Here is a 12,437-nt window from a genome sequence, read left to right as displayed (position 1 = left end):
AGAGGAGAGAAGAAGAGGTGGGGTAGGTGAGGATCCTGTGGGATCCACAGATCTTTTGGGGATCCTGTGGGATCCACAGATCCAGTGGGGTTAAGGACTTAACATCCCTGCTCCAATTAGGCATGCAAAACTCCCTTTGTATGCAATACTGGCGTTTAACGCCAGACTGCTGCCTGTTTTTGGCGTTAAACGCCCAAATGTAGCCTATTTCTGGCGTTTAACGCCACTTCCATGCTCTGTTCTGGTGCTTGTTTCTGGCGTTTAACGCCAGCTTGATGCTTCTTTCTGGCGTTAAATGCCAGTTTGATGCTTCTTACTGGCGTTTAAACGACAGTAAGCTCTTCCTCCAGGGTGAGTTGTTTTTAATGCTATTTTTCATTCTGTTTTTGATTTTTCAGTAGTTATTGTGACTCCACATGATCATCAATCTAAAAAAAAAACATAAAATAACAATAGAAAATAAATATATATAATTAAATAACATTGGGTTGCCTCCCAACAAGCGCTTCTTTAATGTCAATAGCTTGACAGTGAGCTCTCATGGAGCCTCACAGATGTTCAGAGCATTGTTAGAACCTCCCAACACCAAACTTAGAGTTTGAATGTGGGGGTTCAACACCAAACTTAGAGTTTGAATGTGGGGGTTCAACACCAAACTTAGAGTTTGGTTGTGGTCTCCCAATACCAAACTTAGAGTTTGACTGTGGGGACTTTGGTTGACTCTGCAGTGAGAGAAGCTTTTCATGCTTACTCTCCATGGTTACAGAAGGAGATCCTTGAGTCTTAAACACAAGGTTGTCCTCATTCAGTTGAAGGACCAATTCTCCTCTGTCCACATCAATCACAGCTCTTGCTGTGGCTAGGAAGGGTCTTCCAAGGATGATGAATTCATCTTCTTCCTTCCTAGTGTCTAGGATTATGAAATCAGCAGGGATGTAAAGGCTTTCAACCTTTACTAGCACATCCTCTACTAGTCCATAAGCCTATTTTCTTGAGTTGTCTGCCATCTCTAATGAGATTTTGGCAGCTTGCACCTCAAAGATCCCAAGTTTCTCCATTACAGAGAGTGGCATTAAGTTTATTCCTGACCCCAGGTCACACAGAGCCTTCTCAAAGGTCATGGTGCCTATGTTACAGGGAATTAGGAATTTACCAGGATCCTGTTTCTTTTGAGGTAGAGTTTGCTAAACCAAGGCATTTAGTTCCTTGATGAGCAATGGAGGTTCATCCTCCCAAGTCTCATTACCAAATGATTTGGCATTCAGCTTCATGATTGCTCCTAAATATTGAGCAACTTGCTCTTCAGCAATGTCTTCATCTTCTTCAGAAGATGAATGGTCATCAAAGCTCATGAATGGTAAAAAAAGGTTCAATGGAATCTCTATGGTCTCTAGATGAGCCTCAGATTCCTTTGGTTCCTCAAAGGGAAACTCCGTATTGGTCAGTGAACGTCCCAGGAGGTCTTCCTCACTAGGATTCACGTCCTCCTCCTCCTCTTTGGGTTCGGCCACACCAAGTAAGGTAATGGCCTTGCACTCTCTTTTTGGATTCTCTTCTGTATTGCTTGGGAGAGTACTAGGAGGGGTTTTAGTGACTCTTTTACTCAGCTGGCCCACTTGTGCCTCCAAATTTCTAATAGAGGACCTTGTTTCATTCATGAAAGTTAAAGTGGCCTTAGATAGATCAGAAACTATATTTACTAAGCTAGATGGATTCTGCTCAGAATTCTCTGTCTGTTGCTGAGTGGATGATGGAAAAGGCTTGCTATTGCTAAACCTGTTTCTTCCACCATTATTAAATCCTTGTTGAGGCTTTTGTTGATCCTTCCATGAGAAATTTGGATGATTTCTCCATGAGGGATTATAGGTATTCCCATCAGGTTCCCCCATGTAATTCACCTCTGCTGTTGCAGGATTCTCAGGATCATAAGCTTCTTCTTCAGAAGATGCCTCTTGAGTACTGTTGGATGCAGCTTGCAATCCATTCAGACTCTGAGAAATCATATTGATTTGCTGAGTTAATATTTTATTCTGAGCCAATATGGCATTCAGAGTATCAATTTCAAGAACTCCCTTCCTCTGAGGCGTCCCATTACTCGCAGGATTCCTTTCAGAAGTGTACATGAACTGGTTATTTGCAACCATGTCAATGAGTTCCTGAGCTTCTGCAGGCATTTTTTTAGGTGAATAGATCCACCTGCAGAATGGTCCAATGACATCTTTGATCATTCAGACAGACCATCATAGAATATATCTAGGATGGTCCATTCTGAAAGCATGTCAGAAGGATACTTTTTGGTCAGTTGCTTATATCTCTCCCAAGCTTCATAGAGGGATTCACCTTCTTTCTGTTTGAAGGTTTGAACATCCACTCTAAGCTTGCTAAGCTTTTGAGGAGGAAAGAACTTGGCTAAGAAAGCCGTGACCAGCTTATCCCAAGAGTTCAGGCTATCTTTAGGTTGAGAGTCCAACCATATTCTAGCTCTGTCTTTTACAGTAAACAGGAAAAGCATAAACCTGTAGACCTCGGGATCAACCCCATTGATCTTAACAGTATCACAGATCTGCAAGAATTCAGTTAAGAACTGAAAATGATCTTCTGATGGAAGTCCATAAAACTTGCAGTTCTATTGCATCAGAGAAACTAATTGAGGCTTTAGCTCAAAATTGTTTGCTCCAATGGCAAGGACTGAGATACTTCTTCCATGTAAATTGGAATTTGGTGCAGTAAAGTCACTAAGCATCTTCCTTGCATTGTTATTATTTTCAGCCATGTCTCCTTCTTTTTTGAAAATTTCTGACAGATTTTCTCCAGAGAGTTGTGCTTTAGCTTCCCTTAGCTTCCTCTTCAGAGTCCTTTCAGGTTCAGGATCGGTTTCAACAAGAATGTTCTTATCCTTGTTCCTAATCTGAGCAACAAGATGAACCATCAGTTGTCCAAACTTGAACAATCCCCGGCAACAGCGCCAAAAACTTGGTATGCAAAATCGTGATCGTTCATTCCTTGGTAACGGCGCTGAAAACTTAATACGCACGTTTATACTCTTAGTTCTTTGTCACAACTTCGCACAACTAACCAGCAAGTGCACTGGGTCGTCCAAGTAATAAACCTTACGTGAGTAAGGGTCGATCCCACGGAGATTGTCGGCTTGAAGGAAGCTATGGTCACCTTGTAAATCTCAGTCAGGCGGATTCAAATGGTTATGATGAATTGATAATTAAAATATAAAATAGGATAGAAATACTTATGTAATCCATTGGTGAGAATTTCAGATAAGCGTATAGAGATGCTTTTGTTCCTCCTGAACCTCTGCTTCCTGCTGTCTTCATCCAATCATTCCTACTCCTTTCCATGGCAAGCTTTATGTAGGGCATCACCGTTGTCAATGGCTACTTCCCGTCCTCTCAGTGAAAATGGTCCAAGATGCGCTGTCACCGCACGGCCAATCATCTGTCGGTTCTCGATCATACTGGAATAGGATTCAGTAATCCTTTTGCGTCTGTCACTACGCCCAGCACTCGCGAGTTTGAAGCTCGTCATAGCCATCCCTTCCCAGATCCTACTCGGAATACCACAGACAAGGTTTAGACTTTCTGGATCTCAAGAATGGCCGCCAATAATTCTAGCCTATATCACGAAGACTCTGATCGTAGATCAGGAGGCTAAGAGATACACATTCAAGCTTGTTTACATGTAGAACGGAAGTGTTTGTCAGGCACGCGTTCATAAGTGAGAATGATGATGAGCATCACATAATCATCACATTCATCATGTTCTTGTGTGCAAATGAATATCTTTGAAAGAAATATGCTTGAGTTGAATATAAAAACAATAGTACTTTGCATTAATTCATGAGGAACAGCAGAGCTCCACACCTTAATCTATGGTGTGTAGAAACTCTACCGTTGAAAATACATAAGTGATAATGGTCCAGGCATGGCCGAATGGCCAGCCTCCATAAAGGTCTAAGATAGCATAAGACTGATCAAAGATGTCAATACAATAGTAAAAAGTCATATTTATACTAAACTAATTACTAGGGTTTATAGAAATGAGTAAATGATGCAGAAATCCACTTCCGGGCGCACTTGGTGTGTGCTTGGGCTGAGCATTGAAGCTTTCACGTGTAGAGGTCTTCCTTGGAGTTAAACGCCAATTTGTAACCTGTTTCTGACGTTTAACTCTGCTTTGCAACCTGTTTCTGGCGTTTAACTTCAGAATAGGGCAGAAAGCTGGCGTTGAACGCCAGTTTGTGTCGTCTAAACTTGGGCAAAGTATAGACTATTATATATTGCTGAAAAGCTCTGGATGTCTACTTTCCAACGCAATTAAGAGCGTGCCATTTGAATTACCGTAGCTCCAAAAAAGCCACTTTGAGTTCAGGGAGGTCAGAATCCAACAACATCTGCAGTCCTTCTTCAGCCTCTAAATAAGATTTTTGCTCAAGTCCCTCAATTTCAGCCAGAAATTATCTGAAATCATAGAAAAATACACAAAACCATAGTAAAGTCCAGAAATGTGAATTTTATTTAAAAACTAATAAAAATATACTAAAACCTAACTAAATTAAACTAAAAACTATGTAAAAACACTGCCAAAAAGCGTATAAATTATCCGCTCATCAAATCTCTCCATGTTCCAAGGTTTGGAGGCGGAAGCAATAGCTTTTCCTTTCCTCTTTCTAGAGGGTTCTCTAACTTTAGGTGCCATAAGTGTGACTAGAAAGCAAAAAGCAAGGCTTTTTCAACACCATACTTAAAAGCTTTGCTCGTCCTTGACCAAAATATGAGCACGAGGGAAGAAAAGAGTAGAAGAAGAAGAAGAGAATAAAGAAGATAGAGGGAGAAAGTGTTACGGCCAAGTGGGGGCTTTAGTGGATGAATTGTGTGTATGAAGGCTTGGAGGAAGGGGTATTTATAAGGGTGGGATAGGGTATGGTTCGAATGAATGGGTGGGAATTGGGTAGGAAATTTTGAATTTGAAGTGGGTGGGGGTTGGTGGGAGTTATGATGGTTTTGGGAAGAGATATGGATGTGATTGGTTGAGGATTTATGGAGAAGAGTGTGTGGAGAAGAGTGAAAGTAAGAGAGAGAAAAAGGTGGGGTAGGTGGAGATTCTGTGGGACCCACTGATCCTAAGGGGCTGGGGAAATCGAATTACCTGCCCCCTTGTAGGCGTTGAACGCCCAGCTCCTGCTCCTGGCTGGTGTTCAACGCCAGCTTCATGCTCCTCATAGGGCGTTAAACGCCCATAGGGGGCCTCTTTCCTGGCGTTCAACGCCAGGTCTCTGCCTCCTTTGGGGCATTGAACGCCCACTCTGGCCTCATTGTCTGGTGGTCAACGCCAGCTACAAGCTTCCTGGCTGGCGTTCAACGCCAGGAATACTGCACCTCTTGGGCGTTGAATGCCCACTCTGGCCTCCTTGTCTGGCATTCAACGCCAGCAAGGTACCAGCTCCAAGGTGTTCTATTTTCAGTTCTGACTGCCTCTGTTTCTGTTCTAACTACTGCACATGATCACAAACTTAGACAAATATGAAAATTAAACTGATATAACTCAAATAAACTTAATGAAAAACAGAAGTAGCTTTAATTATGGTTGAGTTGTCTCCCAACAAGTGCTTCTTTAACGTCACTAGCTTGAAAGTTAGCTCCTTACGGAGATAGATAGAGGCTCAGAATTTTTCCCTTTACAGTGAACCTCTTGCTTGTGCTCTCATGGATGAGCTCCACATGCTCTAGAGATAGGATCTTGTTTACTGTGTGTGGAATGACTGGGTTGCCAGTGAAGACAACTCTCATGCCAGGTGAGAGGCCTTCAGTGGGGATTTTCTTGTCCCTCCAGCCTTTAGGTACTTTCTTCTTAGAACCTTTGTTCTCAGTGCTTCATGATGGCTACCCAACACCAAACTTAAAATTGGTGTCTGGGGGTTCTGTATAGCTCTGCACTGAGAGAGAGGGTTGGAACACTATGTGTTGTACAATTTTCTCTCTTTTGTCAGAGGGAGAGTTAGGGTTAGGCATCTTGAACAAGATGTGGTCTTTCCATAACTGTAGAATCAGCTCTCCCTTTGCTACATCAATGATGGCATTGGCAGTGGCTAGGAAAGGTCTTTCAAGGATGATGGATTCATCCTCGTCTTCCCCAGTATCCAAGATTATGAAATCTTCAGGGATGTAAAGGTCATCAACCTTCACTAAGACATCCTATACCAGACCATATGCCCTTTTCATTGACTTGTCTGCCATCTCTAGTGAGATTCTTGCAGCTTGTACCTCAAAAATTCTCAGCCTCTCCATTATAGAGAGTGGCATGAGGTTTATGCTTGATCTTAGGCCACACAGAGCCTTCTCAAAGGTAATGGTGCCTATGGTGCAGGGAATCAAGAAGTATCCGGGAACTGACAACTTCTTAAGTAGTTTCTATTGAACCAAGGTATTGAGTTCCTTGGTGAATAGTAAAGGTTCTTCCTCCAATGTGTCTGTTCCAAACAATTTGGCATTTAGCTTCATGAGGACTCCTAGGTACTGAGCAACTTGCTCTTCCCTGGTTTTTTCTTCCTCATCAGAGGAAGAGTGATCCTCATAATCCATAATTTGTAACAAGGCATTCAATGAGACTTCTATAGTCTTCTCATGAGCCTTAGTTGCCTTCAGTTCTTCAATAGGGAGGTCTTTAGTGGGTGTTGAACACCCAGCCGCCCCATTACTGGCATTCAACACCAGTGATAGTGCTTCTTTGGGCGTTGAACGCCCAGTAAGGACTTCCTTACTGGCGTTCAACGCCAATGATAGTTCCTCTTTGGGCGTTGAACGCCCAGTAAGGACTCCCTTACTGGCGTTCAACGCCAGGAATGGCTCATCCTTGGGTGTTGAATGCCCAGTAAGGACTTCCTTACTGGCGTTCAATGCCAGAGTATCCCCTTCAGATTCGGCCTCATCTTCCACAGTGATGGCCTTGCACTCTTCTCTTGGGTTTACTTCAGTGTTACTTGGGAGAGTGTTAGGAAGGGTCTCAGGGATTCTCTTACTCAGCTGACCAACTTGTACCTCCAAATTTTTGATGGAGGACCTTGTTTCTGTTATGAAACTATGAGTGGTCTCCAGAAAGGCTTTGCTTAGGAGGCTCCATGTTTTGTTGAGAAGAAGGGAATGGTTTATTATTAAACCTATTATGGTTTCTTCCACCTTGATTAATTTTGAAGCTTTGCTGAGGCTTCTGTTGATCCTTCCATGAGAAGTTAGGATGATTTCTCCATGAAGGGTTATAGGTGTTTTTATAGGGTTCTCCCATATAATTCACCTCTTCTATAGTGAGTTGATCTGGATCATAAGCATCTCCATTATAGGAGGTGTCTTGAGTGTTGCCGGCTGCAGCTTGTATTCCAGTCAAATGCTGAGAGATCATATTGACCTGTTGAGTCAAGATCTTGTTCTGAGCCAATATGGCATTCAGAGTGTCAGCCTCCAAGACTCCTTTCTTCTGAGCTAGCCCATTGTTCATAGGGTTTCTCTCAGAAGTATACATGAATTGGTTGTTTGCAACCATTTCAATGAGTTCTTGTGCCTTTGTAGGCATTTTCTTCAAGTGGAGTGATCCACCAGCAGAATGGTCCAATGACATCTTGGACATCTCAGCTAGACCATCATAGAAGCTACCTAGGATAGTGGTGCACAAAAAATTGGCTCCACACGTTTCACACAGATAGACCGGAAAGTATACTGGGTCGTCCAAGTAATACCTCAGGTGAGTGAGGGTCGATCCCACAGAGATTGCTGATTTGAGCAAGCAATGGTTACCTTGCAGATCTTAGTTAGACAGATAGAAATTATAGTTTGTCCCGAAAAATGCATAAAATAGAATAAATAAATAAAATATTTCTGGATAGGTGGGAAATCAATGGTGATAGAACGGTTGAGGCTTCGGAGATGCTTTGTTTTTCTAGATTAACTTTTCTTACTGTCTTCTTCAATAACTTTCTGATTCCTTCAATGGCAGCCGTAAGTAATTAACTCATGTCTTCTCATCAAGTAAACCTCCTCCACTGCAGCAATCCACCACGTTTAGATGACTCATGTCCTCTCATCAAGCCACCTCTAGGGTTTTCACTATAGAAGAAGATGAAGCTCTAAGCAATCCACTTCCCTTCACGATCCTACTCAAGGTGCCACAGAACAGGCAGATCTTCCAGATCAGGGAACGCTGCTTCTTAGACTCTAGCCTTAGTGCCACAGAGACCTCACTTACCCACGATCGACGGAATTTTATGTCACATATCCAAAGTTTCCCAGGTACTCTATTGGAATCTGCAATGCAATCTCTAGCTTTGGTTCAACGCTATCCGGGTCAGGACTCGCACGAAACCCATGTAGAACAAGGGTGATTGTCACGGGTCACCCTCAATTCATAGGATGAAGAACGAGAATGCATAAGAGAATAAAGTCAGACATATTGAACTAGAACGGTAATATTATTAATTCATGAAACTCAGCAGAGCTCCTAACCTTAACCTTAGGAGGTGAGTGACTCATGCTTATAGAAAAGTAATGGAAAACATAAAAGTGGGCAAGAGTCCTCTAACAAGGGTGAACTCTTGTATATATATACTAATCTGTTAACTAAGAATTACAAAAATAAGATAAACTAGTCTTGTAGTGCAAAAATCACTTCTGGGGCCTACTTGGTGGGTGTTTGGATGCCAGCTGCTACCTTGTGGGCGCTGGACGCCACGAATAGGGCTGGTGACTGGCGTTGAACGCCAGTTTTGAGCCTTTAATTCCAAAGCAAAGTATAAACTATTATATATTTCTGGAAAGCCCTGGATGTTAGCTTTCCATAGCCATTAAGAGCATGCCATTTGGACTTCTGTAGCTCCAGAAAAGCTCTTTTGAGTGCACGGAGGTCAGATCCTAACAACATCTGTAGTCCTTTCTCTATTTCTGAATCAGACTTTTGCTCAAGGTCCTCAATTTCAGCTAGAAAAATACCTGAAATCACCATAAAACACAAAAACTCAAAGTAGAATCCAAAAATGTGAATTTTGTACTAAAACCTATGAAAACATAATAAAACTTAAATAAAACATAATGAAACATATATGAAAATGATGCCAAAAAGCATATAAAATATCTGCTCATCAGATAGTCCATTCCAAGAGCATGTTAGGAGGACATCTCCTAATCAGTTGCTTGTATCTTTCCCAAGCTTCATAGAGGGATTCATCCTCTTTTTGTCTGAAGGTTTGTACTTCCACCCTGAGCTTGCTCATCTTTTAAGGTGGAAAGAACTTGGCCAAGAATGCATTGATGAACTCTTTCCAAGAGTCTAGGCTTTCCTTAAGTTGAGAATCCAACCATATCCTAACTCTGTCTCTAATACTAAAAGGGAAAAATATAAGCATGTAGGCCTCAGGATCTACTCTATTAGTCTTAACAGTATCACAGATTTGCAAGAATTCAGATAAGAATTGATGTGGATCTTTTAGTAGAAGTCCATGGAATTTACAATTCTATTGCATTAGAGAGACTAACTGAGGCTTAAGCTCAAAGTTATTTGCTCTAATGGCAGGTATGGAGATACTTCTTCCAAAGAAGTCAGAAGTTGGTGCAGTGAAGTCACCAAGAACCTTCCTTGCATCTCCTCTATTTTTCTGATCGGCTGCGATGTTTATATTTTCAGCTTCTTGTTCAAAAAGTTCAGTGAGGTCTCCTCCGGAGTGTTGTGCTTTAACTTGTTGTAAATGCCTCCTTAGGGTCCTCTCAGGTTTAGAATTAGGATCAAAGAGAGGTTCTTTATCTCTATTCCTGCTCATGAATAAGAAAAAGAAAACAAGAGAGGAAGAGAATGGGAGTTTCTATGTCAAAGGATAGAGAACTCCCTGTGAGATGTGAAGAAGAAAGAAAAATGAAGATAGGGAAATGAGAAGGAGAATTCGAATAGAGGGGTAGAAGAATTCGAAAATTTAAGAAGTAAAAAGAGAAACTAGAATTAAAACATTTTTTTTATTTTATTTATTTATTGAATTCGAAAAACAAGAAGGAAATTAAAAGCTAATTAACTAAAAAGAATTGAAAATTGAAAGATGATTTTTTAAAAAGAAGAGAGAGAAAGAGGTAAGAAATTTTCAAAAATAGAAGACAGAGGAATTAGTTAGGAAGTGTTGAAAAAGATGGAAGAGAAAACAAGTAACTAATTAAGAAAGAATTGAAAATAAGATAAGATAGGAGATTTAAAAAAGATTTGATTTTAAAAATTTTAAAATTTAAAATTGGAAAGGAAGAGTCAACAAGATAAGATAAGAATTGAAAAGATTTGAAAAATATTTGAATTTGATTTTTGAAATTGAAACAAGATAAGATAAAGATTTGAAAATAAGTTTGAAAAGATAAGATATGGTGAAGATTTGAAAAGTTTCTGAATTTTGAAAAGATTCGAATTTGAAATTTAAAATTAAGATAAGATAAGATAATAATTTGAAAAAGTTTTGAATTTTAAAATTTAAAAGAAAGATGAGATAGGAAAGAATCAAATTAAAAGAAAAGATTTGAAATTTGACTTCACTAACAAGAAAACACCAAACTTTAAAATTTTTTAAATCAAGATAAAAAAAGAAATCAAGATTTTCGAAAAATTTGAATAAAGATAGAAAAGATATTTTTTTTTTCAAATTAATGAAGAAAGAGAAAAATAACTAAAAGACACCAAACTTCAAATTTTTAAATCAAAGATACTGGTTTTTCGAAAATTAGAAAGAAAAACACCGAAAGACACCAAACTTAAAAATTTTAAGACCAAACAAAGAAAATAAACAAGAACAACTTGAATACCAAGAAGAACACTCAAGAACAAGTCGAAAATTTAAAGAAATAAAGAACACAGAAAGGACACCAAACTTAAGAACTGACACTAGACTCAAACAAAAGACAAACAAAAGATGGATTTTGAAAAAGTTTTTGCAAAAGAAAATAAAAGACACAAAACAAAATAGTAAAAAGTACCTAATCTAAGCAACAAGATAAATCCGGTAGTTTGTCAAATCTAAACAATCCCCGGCAACGGCGCCACAAACTTAGTGCGCAAAACTGGCTCCGCAATATTCGCACAGATAGACCGGCAAGCGCACTGGATCGTCCAAGTAATACCTCAGGTGAGTGAGGGTCGATCCCACGGAGATTTTTGGTTTGTGAAAGCAATGACTATCTTGCAGATCTTAGTTAGGCGGATAGAAAATATAGTTTTGTCACAAAAAACACATAAAACAGAATAAATAAATAAAACGTTACTAGATAGGTGTGAAATCAATGGTAGGAGAATGGTTGAGGCTTCGGAGATGCTTCTTCCTTCTGGATCCACTTTTCTCACCATCTACTCCAACTTCTAATCGATTCATTCCATGGCAGGTGGTGCACGAATTCCCACACTTCGTACAACTGAACCAGCAAGTGCACTGGGTCGTCCAAGTAATACCTGAGCGAGTCAGGGTCGATCCCACGAGGATTGTGATTTGAAGCAAGCTATGGTTATCTTGTTGATCTTAGTTAGGTGGATAGAAGAATTGTTGGATTTGTTTAAACGTATAAAATTGGAATAATATGGAATTACTAGGTTTGATTATAACCAGTGATAAAAAGATGGTTAAAGCTTGGAGATGCTTTTCTCTTCTGATTAATTCCGGTCTTACTGTCTTCTTCAGCTGTGAATGATTTCTTCTATGGTAGGCTGTATGTGATTAATGTCTTTTTTTAAGAGATCTCTAATACTCCTCCAGATCTGAACCCCATGGTTAGTGCGGATCCAGTCTGATTGAAGGCCTGCAGTTCATTCTCCTTGATGATCTTACTTAAAATGCCACAGACAAGGTCGAATCTTTCGGATTAGAGGATGCTACACCTTTGGTTCTAGCCTCTACCACAAAGACTCTAATCTCCTCGTACCACGACTGAACTGGTGTCTCGAGAAGTCCCCAACAAAGTCGTGGATTAGCCGTCTAAGAGATGTATAATCAAGCTAGTGGTTTATCATTGTCCGATGAAAGACTCACTTTGAATCCATGTAAAATGAGATAACCTTGTGCCAGTTCAATGCATTCAAATTGATGAAGAACGAAGATACATCTTAGAATAGAGAATCAAACACGGATTGAAATAGAATAGTAATACTTTTATTAATACATAAAACTCAGCAGAACTCCTCCCCTCAACCTAGGAGGTTTAGAAACTCATACTAATAGAAAATACAATGTGGAATTTGAAATTATGCTAGAGGTCTAAAGAAGGGTGATCCTTGTTCTAAATATACTAATGTAATGACTAAGGATTACATAAAAAGGGTAAAATAGTCTTTTAGTGCTAAAATCCCCTTCTGGGGCCCAGTTGGTGAGTGTTTGGGCTGAGCTTGATTGAGATCCACGTGCTAGGAGGCTTCTAGGGCATTGAACG

At 40.0% G+C, this 12,437-nt stretch overlaps 1 non-coding gene across 1 annotated transcript; it reads left to right on the top strand.

The window, feature by feature from the left end:
• The first annotated feature begins 2,272 nt into the window (after positions 1–2,272).
• Positions 2,273–2,380, top strand: LOC148567281 (small nucleolar RNA R71). The gene has a single exon (XR_015882448.1). It is a non-coding gene; the product is annotated as a small nucleolar RNA R71 (small nucleolar RNA).
• The last annotated feature ends 10,057 nt before the right edge of the window (positions 2,381–12,437 follow it).

The sequence above is a fragment of the Arachis ipaensis genome, chromosome B4 (assembly GCF_059453495.1).
Source record: "Arachis ipaensis isolate K30076 ecotype BB chromosome B4, ASM5945349v1, whole genome shotgun sequence".
Taxonomy (NCBI): Eukaryota; Viridiplantae; Streptophyta; class Magnoliopsida; order Fabales; family Fabaceae; genus Arachis; species Arachis ipaensis.
The sequence above is the reverse complement of the archived record's forward strand: the minus strand, read 5'-3'. Positions and strand labels throughout refer to the sequence as shown.